Genomic DNA, 12,997 nt, shown 5'->3' on the forward strand with positions numbered 1-12,997 from the left:
GGTTTGATGGTTGTTTAAAGGCGAGAAGTGGAGGCGAGGGGAAGGTCTAGGTGAGGTGCTCATCCTCATTGATAACGTATTGCAGGCTGCGAAGAGCATGGCATAGTTTTTCGGCTCCTGGGAAGTACTGGACAATGAAGGGTACCCTGTCGGTTGCAGCATGTGTCTGTCTCCTGAGGAGGTCATTACGGTTTCTCGCTGTGGCACGTTGGAACTGGTGGTTGAGCATCAAACCCTGTCTTTATGAGGGCATCCTTGAGTACTTTCAGGTGCCTGACACATTCCTCCTCATTTGAACAGATCCTGTGTATGCGTAGGGCTTGTCCATAGAAAATGGCTGTTTTAATATGTTTCAGGTGGAAACTGGAGAAGTTTAGCATTGTGAGGTTGTCTGTGGGTTTGCGGTTGAGTGAGGTGCTGAGGTGCGCACCATGTACGTGGCAGGTACTCATGTGACTCAGCCAGCATTGTCTATCTCATACGCTGCAGGCAAGGATGCCCTGAGGCATGGTACATTAGCGAGACCAAGCAGAGGCTACGGCAACAGCTGAATGGATACTGCACAGCAATCAACAGACAGGATTGTTCCCTCTCAGTTGGAGAACCCTTCAGCAGTCTGGGGTATTTGACCTCGGACCTTTGGGTGACTGTCCTCCAAGGCGGCCTTTGGGACAGGCAGTAACGCAAAGTGGCCGAGCAGAGGCTGATAGCCAGGTTCAGTACCCATGGGGATGGCCTCAAATGAGATCTTGGGTTCATGTCACACTACAGGTGACCCCACTTCACTACAGACATAGACACACACACACACATTCCTACAGATCCATACACTCAGGAGACCCTCTCTCATATGCTAACACATACACTCCCATACTTACATGCATGCACCCTCTCACAGATTTATACTCCTTATACACCCCTCTCACAGACTTATACGCACACTCTCACAGACACATACTCACCCACCATACACACAGACACATCCACATGCACAAACACACACATACAAGTTTGTGGGGTGAATTTGTACTTGCAGAATTACATGCTATTTTGCTCAAAAACTGCATGAATCAATGTAAGATTCTGTAAATCCATTTTTTAGATTAGAATCAGTCTGAACATTGTGGCACAGACAGTCTCACACAGGACACCTCACACCTTAAATGCATTATCTGGGCCGACATGACACCAGTTGTTAAAGGTCACTTGAGAATGTAACTTTAAGAAAGTTCTGCAATTTACATATGAAAGAACTGAAACCAACATGTTTATTCTAAAAGATGAGAGACTTAACAAAGAATCCAGGTCTTTTTCAATATATAATTTCAGTTACATCGCACGGTAATCTTTTGCTATAAATTCTGCGTCTTACGGTCTTATACTCCACAGCCTCCTGATGAAAGAGCAGTGCTCTGAAAGCTAGTGCCTCCAAATAAACCTGTTGGACTATAACCTAATATTGTGCGATTTTTTTTTGTACACCCCAGTCCAACACCAGCATCTCAAATCATCATTAATTCACATTATCCTGAGATGGGGTGGGTGTTTTGCTCCTGCAGTGAATAATCATGATTATACTTTGCAGCAGAATGACAAAAGAACTTGAAATCCTCTTCTTTGTCAAATTAAATAACCTTTCAGGAAAATGTCACTGTAAATAATCAAAGAGCTCATCTGAATTTAGTCGCTTCTCATTCAACATTGATAGCTAAGACAAATCCACCAACCTTATGGAGCCTTTATTTGTCAGAATACACAATCTCTTGTCAGTAATTGAGGGTTGCCTAGAGGCACTCACTGAGTCCTCAGTGGCATACTGTTAGCCAAGAGATTTGGTACTCAAAACACCAGTTCATTTCCATATAAAGAAATGCTAAATGAACAGATCTATTTTGGTGTCATAGAATGTGCAGACCTCAACAGCCATGCTAAATTTAAAAACGAAAGCAATCTAACAGATAAAATGAGAGAGTGGATGTAGTCTTGTAAGTGAATGATAACTTATTATGGAGCTGAGTTTACAGAATCAACTCAAAGCAGTGATTTTAATAAGCATTAATTTTTGAATTTCCCATTGCCTGAGATTCGACTTTATAACAACTGCGTAACACATGATATATGATCAACGCTGCTGTGTCTGCAGTGACTGAATCACAATATGTTATTATTGCAAGGTATTCTCAAATTTCAAGGACACCTTCTGAATCAAATTCCATAATTCTATTTTTCCAGAAAGCTAAATAAATGCACTATAACTTATATTATAAGCTACTTTAGTCATGCATTCATTTTATTTCCTTATTTGTGAAAACCAAAACTATCCAGAAAAATAATAGACAATGCGCACTGGGCTGCAAGAGACATTTGATAGTGAATTGAAAGAAGTGAGAAAGAAGGCTGGGAGTTATAGGATTTAGAATTACTGAAGATGAAAAGTTATGATTATAGATTTTGGGCAAAAATAAGATGGGATCCTTGGGCTACAAATTTGATAGGCCTGTTTTTTGGACACAGAGATTACCCTTTCCAGCCTGTCCATTCCTGTTCAGATTGAGATGACAACATAAGATTTTGGTGTACCCACCTTTCTGTATTCTTTTAACATGCTGCCAAGTGACTCTTGTGCTCCCTGCAATACTCCCTGTGACCACATGCTCAGCAAGGAGAATACGCAATGTTGTCTGGATACCAGGTGGTCTGACAGTCAGCCTTCCTAAAAGGAGCCTGTTCCTTTTAAAGGAAGCATACATTGAAAAAATTACTGCAATTTTAAAAATTAGAAAATTGATCAGAATGGGAGAGAATTGTGGGGCATGAATGTAATGAGGGGAAAGAGGTGAGACATCATGGCTCTGCAGGTAATCAAGTGTCCTCCAGGAACCATGCTTAGAAGGGAGTGAGAGTAAGTGACCAGTGATGTCAATTCCAGGATTCTGGGTCAGGGGATGTGCCAGTAGTGGAAAATGAAGTCTAATTACCTCAGCAAGGTGATCAAAGTGAGTGACATAATGTCTTGTACCTATCATTCAATGCTCAGCACTCTGTAGCATTCAGAACTCAACTAAAATCCACATACTCTACCTCACCCTCACATAAAAATTAATGCTGCTGTCAGCTTCAAACGCAGCTCCTGGTGACTTTCATCCATTCAGCTACAGCTATCATTGAAACACAAGGCAATGTAATCACTGACATTCTGCTCACTTTCTTGTAGGATAAGGAGAGAAAAAGGAAGCAGAGCAGAGCCTGCAGGGGACAAGGATGTCTCTATCGTCTATGAATCCTCTGATATGGCACACTGTTCTATGGGCTCAGCTGCATTCCCTGGAAACCAACATTGGAGAGAACACCTTTTCCTGTCCCATGGACCACATCCCTTTGGAATTCCAGCTGACATTTTTTTCCACTATTGAAATGGTTAACAAAATGATCGAACAAAATCCATAATTGGCCTTTCACTTTGGGGCTTTTACATTTGATTTTAGATAGTTACTGTTGATAATTTTACAGTTTATTGCAACTCCAAGATCAACAAGTGAAACATGCAAAGCACTCATTTGATTCAGTGACAGGTTTTGTCTGACTGAATAATAATTGAAAATAACTATCACTTTTCAAAACATTATCTACCTTCTGGTTTCCCTTTAAAATCTCTTATTACAGAGAGTGAGTGAAGAGTAGACAGTTTATTGCAGGGTTACAGGTGTTAATTATAGATAAGGAGTATTATATTTTCTATGAAAATATTTAGCAATAGTTGCATTTGTTTAATGCATTTCACAGCTTTTTCTTTTACATATAAATTACATTTAAACAATAGTAACAATTATTATGCAGGTTAATGCAGCAGCCACTCTGTACAAATAACATCCCATAACCACAAAAGGAATGATCAGTTGATCCATTTTTGGTAATGATAACAGAGGGAGGAATGTTGTCCAGTATACTGAAGTTGAAAGGGAGAAGTTTGCATCAGATGTAATTGTTGCACAATTGAGTAAACATAACTACAGAGACATGAGGGAGTAGGCCAGAGTTAATTGGAAAGTCATTTCTGAGGAAGGGTCTCTCAGCCCAAAACATTAACTCTAATTTCTCTCCACAGATGTTGCCAGACCTGCTCAACTTTTCCATCAGTTTCTGTTTTTGTTTTTAATTGGAAGGGGAGCCTAGCAGGGAAGATGTGGGACCAGCAATGGCAGTAGTGTCTGGCAGTAATTTGGGAAGCAAAGCAAAATTCATCCTAAGGAAGAAGAAACATACTGTAGGGATAATGAGGCAACCATGGCTGGAAAGTGAAAAGCAAAAGAAAAGACATACTACGTAGCGAGGATCAATAGGAAGCCTTAAAAACCAGCAGATGACAACCAAAAAAGCAATGGTGGGGGAGCTGGGATAAAGATGAAGTATGAGAATAAGCTAGCTAGTAATATAAAACAAAGCAAGAGTTTTTTTCATATTTGAAAGGTAATAGAGAGGTAAGAGTGAACATTGGAAAATGAGACTGGAGAGGTAGTAATGGGAACAATGAATAGCGGAGGAGCTGACTGTACTTCATATCAGTCTTCATGGTGGAAGACACCAACAGCATAACAGAACTTCAAGAGAGTTGGGGGCAGAGGTGGGTGTAGTGGCTATCAGCTAAAGAGAAGATGCTGGGGAAACTGAAAGGTGTGAAGGTGGATAAATCACCTGGACCGGATGGTCTATCCTCCTGGATTATAAAGGAGATAGCTAAGGACATTTGGAGACGTTGGTGGTGGTCTTTCAGGAATCAATGGAATCAGCGAGGGAAAATGGCTAATGTAGCACCGATTTTAAAAAGGGACAGAGACAATGGGCTATTATGGGCCAGTTGGCCTGACCTCATTATTGGTAAGATTGGCTATTAACGCTGAGATTGGAGAGTACTTGGAAGTGCATGGTAAAATGAGACTGAATCAAGGGGTGGTCATGCCTGATAAATCTGTTAGAATTTTTTGAGGAGGCAATGAGCAAGTTAGATGAAGGAGAGCCAGTGGATGTGATCTATTTGGATTTCCAGAAGACCTTTGACAAGTGCCACACAGGAAGCTGCTAAATAACATCCCATGGAGTTAGGGTTGGATACTGGCTTGGATAGACGATTGGCTGACTGGCAGAAGGCAGAGAGTGAGGAACACAGGAAGACAGATATTAGGACCGGGAGTAGGCAATCCAGCCCTTTAAGCCTATACTGCTATTTAATATGATCATGGCTGATCTTATGCTGGTCTCAACTGCACTTTCCTGCCTGCTCCATAGCCCTTTATCCTGCTTTTCATCAGAAGCAAATCTATTTATTTATTGAATCTGTTGATTGATTCTGCCTCCACTGCACTCTGGGAACTGAGTTCCACAGGCACATAACCTTCTGAGAGAAGGAGTTTCTCCTTATCTCAGTTTTGAACTTATCTCCTCTCACACTATATCTATGTTCTCTCATTCAAGACTATCCCACAAGGGGGGACACCTGTTTGACATCCACATTATCCATCCATTTTAACATTTTATATACCTCAATAAGATCTCTGCCTCATTCTTCTGAACTCCAGCAAGTACAAACCCAAGCTATTCAATTACTCCTGATATGACAGCCCTTTCATCCCTGAAATCAGGGCTGATTGTCAAGTTTGGTACCCATGGGGATGGCCTCAACCGGGACCTTGGGTTCATGTCACACTACAGATGACCTCACTGCACTATACACACAAATTCCCTCTCACAGACTTATACCCTTTTACACTCACACTCGCAAGTGCACACACTCTTTCACAGACACTCATAACCCCTGCTCTCTCTCCCCCTACCCCCCCCCCCCTCCCCACCCCCACATGCACATATCCACATATAAGTTTGTGGGGTGAATTTGTACTTGCAGAATTACACTTTATTTTACTCAAAAACTGCATGAATCCATGTAAAATTCTGTAAATCTGTTTTTCGATTAGAATCAGTCTGACCATTGTGGTACAAAGTTAAGAATCACACAACAGCAGGTTATAGTCCAACAGGTTTAATTGGACGCACTAGCTTTCAGAGCACTGCTCCTTCATCAGATGGTTATGGAGCAGCACTCCGAAGGCTAGTGCTTCTAATTAAACCTGTTGGACTATAACCTGCTGTTGTGTGATTTTTAACTTTGTACACCCCAATCCAACACCAACATCTCCAAATCATTGTGGCACAGACTGTCTCACAGAGGGCACCTCACACCTTATATGCGTTATCTGGAGCGACATGACACCATTTGTTAAAGTTCATTTGAGAATGTAACTTTTAAAAAATATTTTGGGATTTACATATGAAAGGACTGAAACCAACATGTTCACTCCAAAAGATGAGAGACTTAACAAACAATCCAGGTCTTTTTCAATATATAATTTCAGTTACATCACACGGTAAACTTTTGCTATAAATTTTGTGTCTTACGATCTTGTACTCCACAACCACCTGATGAAGGAGCAGCGCTGCGAAAGCTAGTGCTTCCAAATAAACCCGTTGTATTGTAACCTGTGTTGTGTGATTTTTAATTTTGTACAATACCAGCGTCTCCAAATCATCCCTGAAATCAACTTGGTAAACCTCTTCTGAACTGCCTCCAGTGCCAACACATCCTCCACAAGTAAGGAGAACAAACTGGACATGGTATTCCAGATGTGGTCTCACCCCTGGAACAACACGTCTTTACATTTATAATTTTGCAATAAATGTCAGGATTCCATTTGTGTTGCTTATTATATGCTGCACCTGCATATCTACTTTCTGTGATTCATGCACAAAGACACCCAGATCCCTCTGCAATGATACACTAGGAATCTGCTTCCCATTTAAATAATAATTTGTTCTTTTTTTTTCTCAACCTCTCTTTATCCACATTAAACGCCACCTGCCAGACTCTGGCCCATTTTCCTAGTCTATCATTATCCATCTGTAAATTCTTTATTTCCTCATCACATCTTACTTTTCAATCTATTTTAGTATTATCCACAAACTTTCCTATATTGCAGTCTGTCTCTGGTACCAAATCATTTATATAGATTGTAAATAGTTGATGTCCAATGACAGAATGCTGCGACACTCCACTAGTTACTGTTCACCATTCAGAGAAGGACCCATTTATCTTGACTCTCTGCTTCCTGGTCAATTAATTCTCTATACAAGCCAATAGTCAACATTTAACCCCTGAGATCTAACTTTCTGGATCAGTCCTTCATAAAGTACCTTGTCGAATGCCTTCTGAAAATCTAGATATCCCCATTATCTATTTTACTGGTTACATCCTCAAAGAATTCCAACATTTGTCAAGCATAACTTGCCCTTCATTAAACCATACTGAAACTGATGAATTGAGTTTTGTTTTCCAAGTGTTCCATTATCTCCTCCTTTATGATTGACTCCAGTACCTCACTACAGAGACCAACCTTCTGGCCTATAGTTTCCCACTTTTCACCAGTCTCTGTTTTTGAATAGGGGTGTCACATTAGCATGTTTCTGATCCTTTGGCACATTTCCAGAATAAAGGCAATTTTATAAAATCATAACTAATGCATCCACTATCTCTGCTACCACCTCCTTTAATACCCTACGGTGCAGGCCTTCAGGCCCCAGGGATTTATCTGCCTTTAATCCCATCAGTTTACTTACTAACTTATCCCTAGTTATAGTCATTTCACCAAGCTCTTCTGTAAGAACTGCAGTTTTTGGGAAGAGATTATTATCTTGCACCATGAAAACAGAGACAAAATATTGGTTTACTGCCTCTGCCATTTCTAAGTTTCCCATTATTACCTTACCATTTTCATCTTCTAAAGGGCTGACATTTACTTGCATTATTCCTTTTTGTGTACTTATTGAAGTTTTTGTTATGAGGATAAAGGGGTCTTTTTTACCTGGTGACTACTAGAATTCCGCAGGGGTCAGTATTGGGACCACGACTATTCACATTAAACATTAACGATCTGGACAAAGGAACTGAGGGCGTTGTTGTTATATTTACAGATGAGACAAAGATTGGTGGACGGGCAGGTAGTATTGAGGAAGTAGGGAGACTGCATGAAGAGTGAACAAAGACGTGGCAGTTTGAATACAGTGTGAGGAAGTGTGAGGCAATGCACTTTGGTAGAAAGCATAGAAGAGTAGGCTATTTTTTAAATGGGGAAAGGCTTTGAAAATCTGAAGGACAAAGGGATTTAGGAGTCCTAGTTTAAGATTCTCTTCAGGTTAACATGCAGATTCAGTGGGCAGGTGGGAAGGCAAATGCAATGTTAGCATTCATTTCAGGAGCGATAGAATACCAGAGCAGAAATGTCCAGGTTCTGGTTATACCACATTTGGAATACAGTGAGCATCTTTGGTACCATCTCTAAGGAAAGATGCACTGGTCTTGGAGGGGATCCAGAAGAGATTTACAAGAATGATCCCAGGAATGAAGGGTTTGTCATATGAGCAGCAGACGAGGACTCTCTGTCTGTACTCGAATTTTGAAGTATGAGGAGGGTTCTCAGTGAAAATTACAGAATACCGAGAGGCCTGGATAGAGTGGAAGATGTTGCCGCCAAAATGACAGGCTAGGACCCGAAGGCACAGCCTCTGAGTGAAATCACATTAGAATTGAGATGATGAGAAATTTCTTTAGTTAGAGGGTAGTGAATTTCTGGAATTTGTGGCCGGAGAAGGTCAAATCAATGAGTATCTTGAAGACAGTGATAGATTGTTTTTTTGTTTAGTAAGGGGATCAAAGGTTATGGATAGAAGTCAGTGAAATGGAGTTGAGAAACATATTAGCCATGATCAAATGTTGGAGCAGGTTTGATGGGCTGAATGATCTAATTCTGCTCCTATCTTTTATGGTCTTATTAAAGGAATTTTGGCTCTTCATTAAGTGCCTTTGAATCTTTAATGTTCTCCTGAATCAGTGAAACAGGCAGGACCTCAGGGTCCTTTTTCTCCCAGAGCTTCTCTGACTCTTCTGTGAGGTCTTATTAGCAATAAATTTCTACCTTTATTCTTGTTGCCTAACTTTCAAAAGCAGAGAAGCGACTTCAACTGCCCTAATTAGGAAAACAATCACATGCACTGAATTTACAAAATTACTGTTCAGTCTGTAGTAATTTAAAATGAGGCACTGAGGTGTATTTCCTCAAATGAATATTTGAAGATGATTATAGCGGATTATTCCATGTGTTTCTTTATACATTATAGAGTTGGATCATTAGTCATAATTATGCAGATAAATTGATATGTGATTGAACAAGAATATACATAATCAAATTTAATGAGTTACAATGAATATGATTTAAACATCACTTGTAAAGTAGTGTTAGTGACAAAATTAATTTTTCAATAGAAAAGGGAATAAAGTGCTTATCTTTGAATAAACTTGGATCATCTGAAATGGCCCCTTAAGATCTTTTGAAACTATAGAGGTTTTCTTATAAAATTAATTAACCAGAAAACAGCAATTCATCTGGAATCACAAAATAGCTAAATGCAGCTTATACTAGGCAGGTCTGTTCAATAGTGATACACATTTGACTAAACCATGTATGCAAACCTACTTATGCACATGTTCTATTCATACCAATATAAATCAGACAAAATTGTGAATAACATTGACTTACATCCTAACTCAGCAGCTGGCCCAAAGATTCCCATCTGCAAAGAAAGATTTTCTCAAGGTCAGGAATAACATTTTTCAATGTTGAGGATTGAAAATATGGTAATATATTATTTTTAGGCAAGGGAATTGCACCAAATGAGATCCTTGTGTCTGATCTTTTGGAGGTAAGCAGTGTGTGAATTTGGTGCTGCCACCTCATTACAATGACAGTAGTGCAAAGTCAAGCATCTATTGGCTGCTAGCTGTTTCAAGGCTTTTAAGGAGCATGTTGCATTGTAAACTATTTCTGACATTGAAAACATAGGAAATTGAAGGAGAGGGAGAGTTCCAGAGAAATGGATACAGCTAGAGACATTAATGGTCATACGCCAGATCAGTCTCACGCAGTTACCATTACAGTTAGCATCACATCCACCGTTCCTGCACCCAGATACCTTTAGCTATGATTCTATGCAGAACTTCATTCAAACAAAGAGCAATACAATCATTGATATTTTGCCTCCTCACTTCCAGGACAAGATGTCATTCAACAGGAGGAAACAAAGCTGACTGGGCATCTGTACCTCCTGGGCCCTTTGGTGGAGCTGACTATGAGTGTCATGGTGCTGGCTGCAATAGAAGCAGCAGCTGGCATCACTGAAAACATTATGGATGATGGGATGTTCTTGCCTTCCATTTCTTCTCAAATCCCAGCTCACCCTCATCCTGAGATGTGATGGGATGAGCAAGCTACTGCTCATGGACCTCCTTGCTTTCCATCTTATCCTATCTACCTCACCTCAATCTTACATCTCATTTTCTGCTTTCAGACACTTAAAAACTGTCAACTTTCCAGCTACAGCAGCTCCAGGTGGATAGCTACAGCACAGCACTGAAGAAGGTATCCCGTCACCTGATTTGACATTCCGAGCCCACAGCTCTGGTACAGGCACTGTATGAGTCACCAGGATTGTGTGGGCTGCAGTCAGTTGGATAATTGATGGTTTATTTAACAACTTCCTGGAGGATGAGCTCACAGACAGGGTCTACTGCCTGGGATTCAGATGAGAATTCTGATGGAGCAGCACACATGAGCACTTTGATGGGCTTATATTTCACAATGTATTAGATTGCTTGCCAGACAACCTACTCTCACTGTCAAGGAGCATGGAGAGGTCCAGCTGCAAGTTACATAGAGGACAGAGCATGCCTTTCTCTGTCATGCTACAGAGCCACAGGCATTAATTACATATCTGTGTGTGGTTTTTTTTGGACAGGTCCCCTCCCCTGTGATTTCTACATTTGAGCAGCAACACTCCCAGGCTGAATCCAGATCTCACCATAACAGCCTCCTCAAAACAGTGAAGAGTACTTCAGAGACTTTACAATGTTACCTTACCCACAACTTAGATGTCTAGCCCTTGAAGTAGAAAGCTTGCAATGCTAATCTTGCAGCTTAGTGCTTGTCTCTGCAGGGTTTTGGGGAAGTTCATTTAAAGGAGCTGCATCCTCTAAAGTAGGATGTCCAATGTCACATTAGCTGATTGGGCTGTATGATATCAGGAAAGCCAACACTTCAGTTGATTATGGAGCACTCAAGATACCCGCATGGACACCATTCTATACATGTGCCATGTTGGAAGCAGCTGGAGGTGATGTGGTCCCTCAGAAGGTTATAAGGACAACACAGCCTCATCCTAATCCTTCAGCAGTGGAAATAAATTGACACCCTCCCTGGATTTATTATAGAAATTGATAAGCACAGACAATGCATGTGATGATGTCAAGACTGCAGGGAGTCTCGTCCTACAATTGTTGAACTCATTTGATTTGTTCCTCAGAGCTCATTGAATATTCCTTCTCGTGACCATAGGATATAGTTATCTCCTTAGTGACTTGTCTTGCATTCAGTGAATTACTCTTAAGCTTAATATTCCACAGATTTATTTCTAATGAGTGAAATGTCTATAATTCATTGAAAACGGGATGAGAATAATAGGTGAATGTTTTTGACTGGTGCAGACCAGATGGGCCGCAGGGCCTTTTTATGTGCTTAGACTGATTGACTCTATGGTGGGGTATGGTGATGCAGGAAAGAATCAAGACATGGCTGCAATAATACTGCCAATTTCTTTCAGTTTCATGGCTGAAACCCTAATGTTCATGTCACATGAGGATGCTCTATAGAACAATGAACACATCTGATTGTTCTAAATTAATGACAAAGTGGTCACGTTAACTGCTGATACTAAACTAGATGGTCAGGTGAACTGAAATAAACAAGTCAATAATTGCAGTGAGTTGGACAAAGGTTTGCATCTGGTGGGCTTGTGCCAATGAGGCTTGATGTTGCCTGCTTTTTCCAACCTTGATGTCCAACTCACCAACTGCATCTCTGTTGGAACTGCTGCTGGCTACCCATCAAGATGCTGACAGGGCCATGGAACTGGCTTCTTGAACAATTTGTTATCATTGTCCCATTGAGCACAGTAAGGGCAGTAGTCGTGAACAGGAGATAGCAGCAGTAGCAATCTCAATATCTCCATTTTGCAATTTGGTCCCAATACTTTCCTTTGTAGGCCTTGGTCTGTACAGGCTTTTCCTTTTGTGAGGATCTTCTGCCCCTTTAAGATCCCTCTCTGCCTCATTTGTTTCTCTAGAGCAGCAGTTCATTTTCCCTTTTATTATTGGGTGACCGACCACCTTAACCATTGTGTAGTGTAAATAATCATATGGGACGCTATCAATTTCGCATGGTAGTCAATATGTTAGTTGTCCATAATGATTAAGGAAACACAGGGAATGCTCTGTTTATTTGTTCTGACTCATTTAACCTTTTTCTCACAGTTGCTTGCAATGGTAAGAGATTAACACTTGGTGCCATTATCACTTGCCTCCATATAGGCCATGAAACATTTCTCTGCAGTTTTGTCCAGTTGGGAACTTTTTGCTGCATCTTATTCAGTTTGATAGGAAGTCTGTGATCTTTTTTGTTACCTTACAATGTTCTGCTCTGTTCTTTGTTTATCTCTACCCGTCCCTTTACCTGAACAAAGTGTTTAAAAATGACATGGGAGTTCACATTTGAGCCATCCATTTCAAGTTGACAGAGAGTGTACTACCCTTTCTGACTTATCGTCCCTAGTCTATGCAGTCATCCTGAGCTATTATCGACCTTTTAAAATAACTTCCAAGTTCAATCAGTGCAATTCCAGTGGACATATAAGTTAGCTGATCCTTATATAATATAACAGGAATCTTGTCAATTAATCCAGCAATTACAATTCAAAGCCTTAAAGTTATATACTATTCCTTCAGGGAATGGGTTATTAATTACTTAACCCCTGAAGTAACACTAGTGGTTAATCTGTGGTTGCA

At 40.5% G+C, this 12,997-nt stretch overlaps 1 protein-coding gene across 3 annotated transcripts in view; it reads right to left on the bottom strand.

Annotated features, from left to right (window-relative positions):
- mettl22 (methyltransferase 22, Kin17 lysine) overlaps window positions 1-2,644 on the bottom strand; it is a 58,138-nt gene extending 55,494 nt beyond the window's left edge. For 2 of the 3 annotated variants that reach the window (XM_060840701.1, XM_060840706.1), the window contains exon 1: window positions 1,728-1,787. The gene's annotated coding sequence lies outside the window, so the exon portion shown is untranslated. Of the gene's footprint in view, window positions 1-1,727; window positions 1,788-2,584 lie in introns of those variants that run through there. The other variant, XM_060840703.1, reaches the window with a different exon arrangement.
- Window positions 2,645-12,997: the final 10,353 nt, after the last annotated feature.

Source organism: Hemiscyllium ocellatum, chromosome 20, assembly GCF_020745735.1.
Source record: "Hemiscyllium ocellatum isolate sHemOce1 chromosome 20, sHemOce1.pat.X.cur, whole genome shotgun sequence".
Classification (NCBI taxonomy): domain Eukaryota; kingdom Metazoa; phylum Chordata; class Chondrichthyes; order Orectolobiformes; family Hemiscylliidae; genus Hemiscyllium; species Hemiscyllium ocellatum.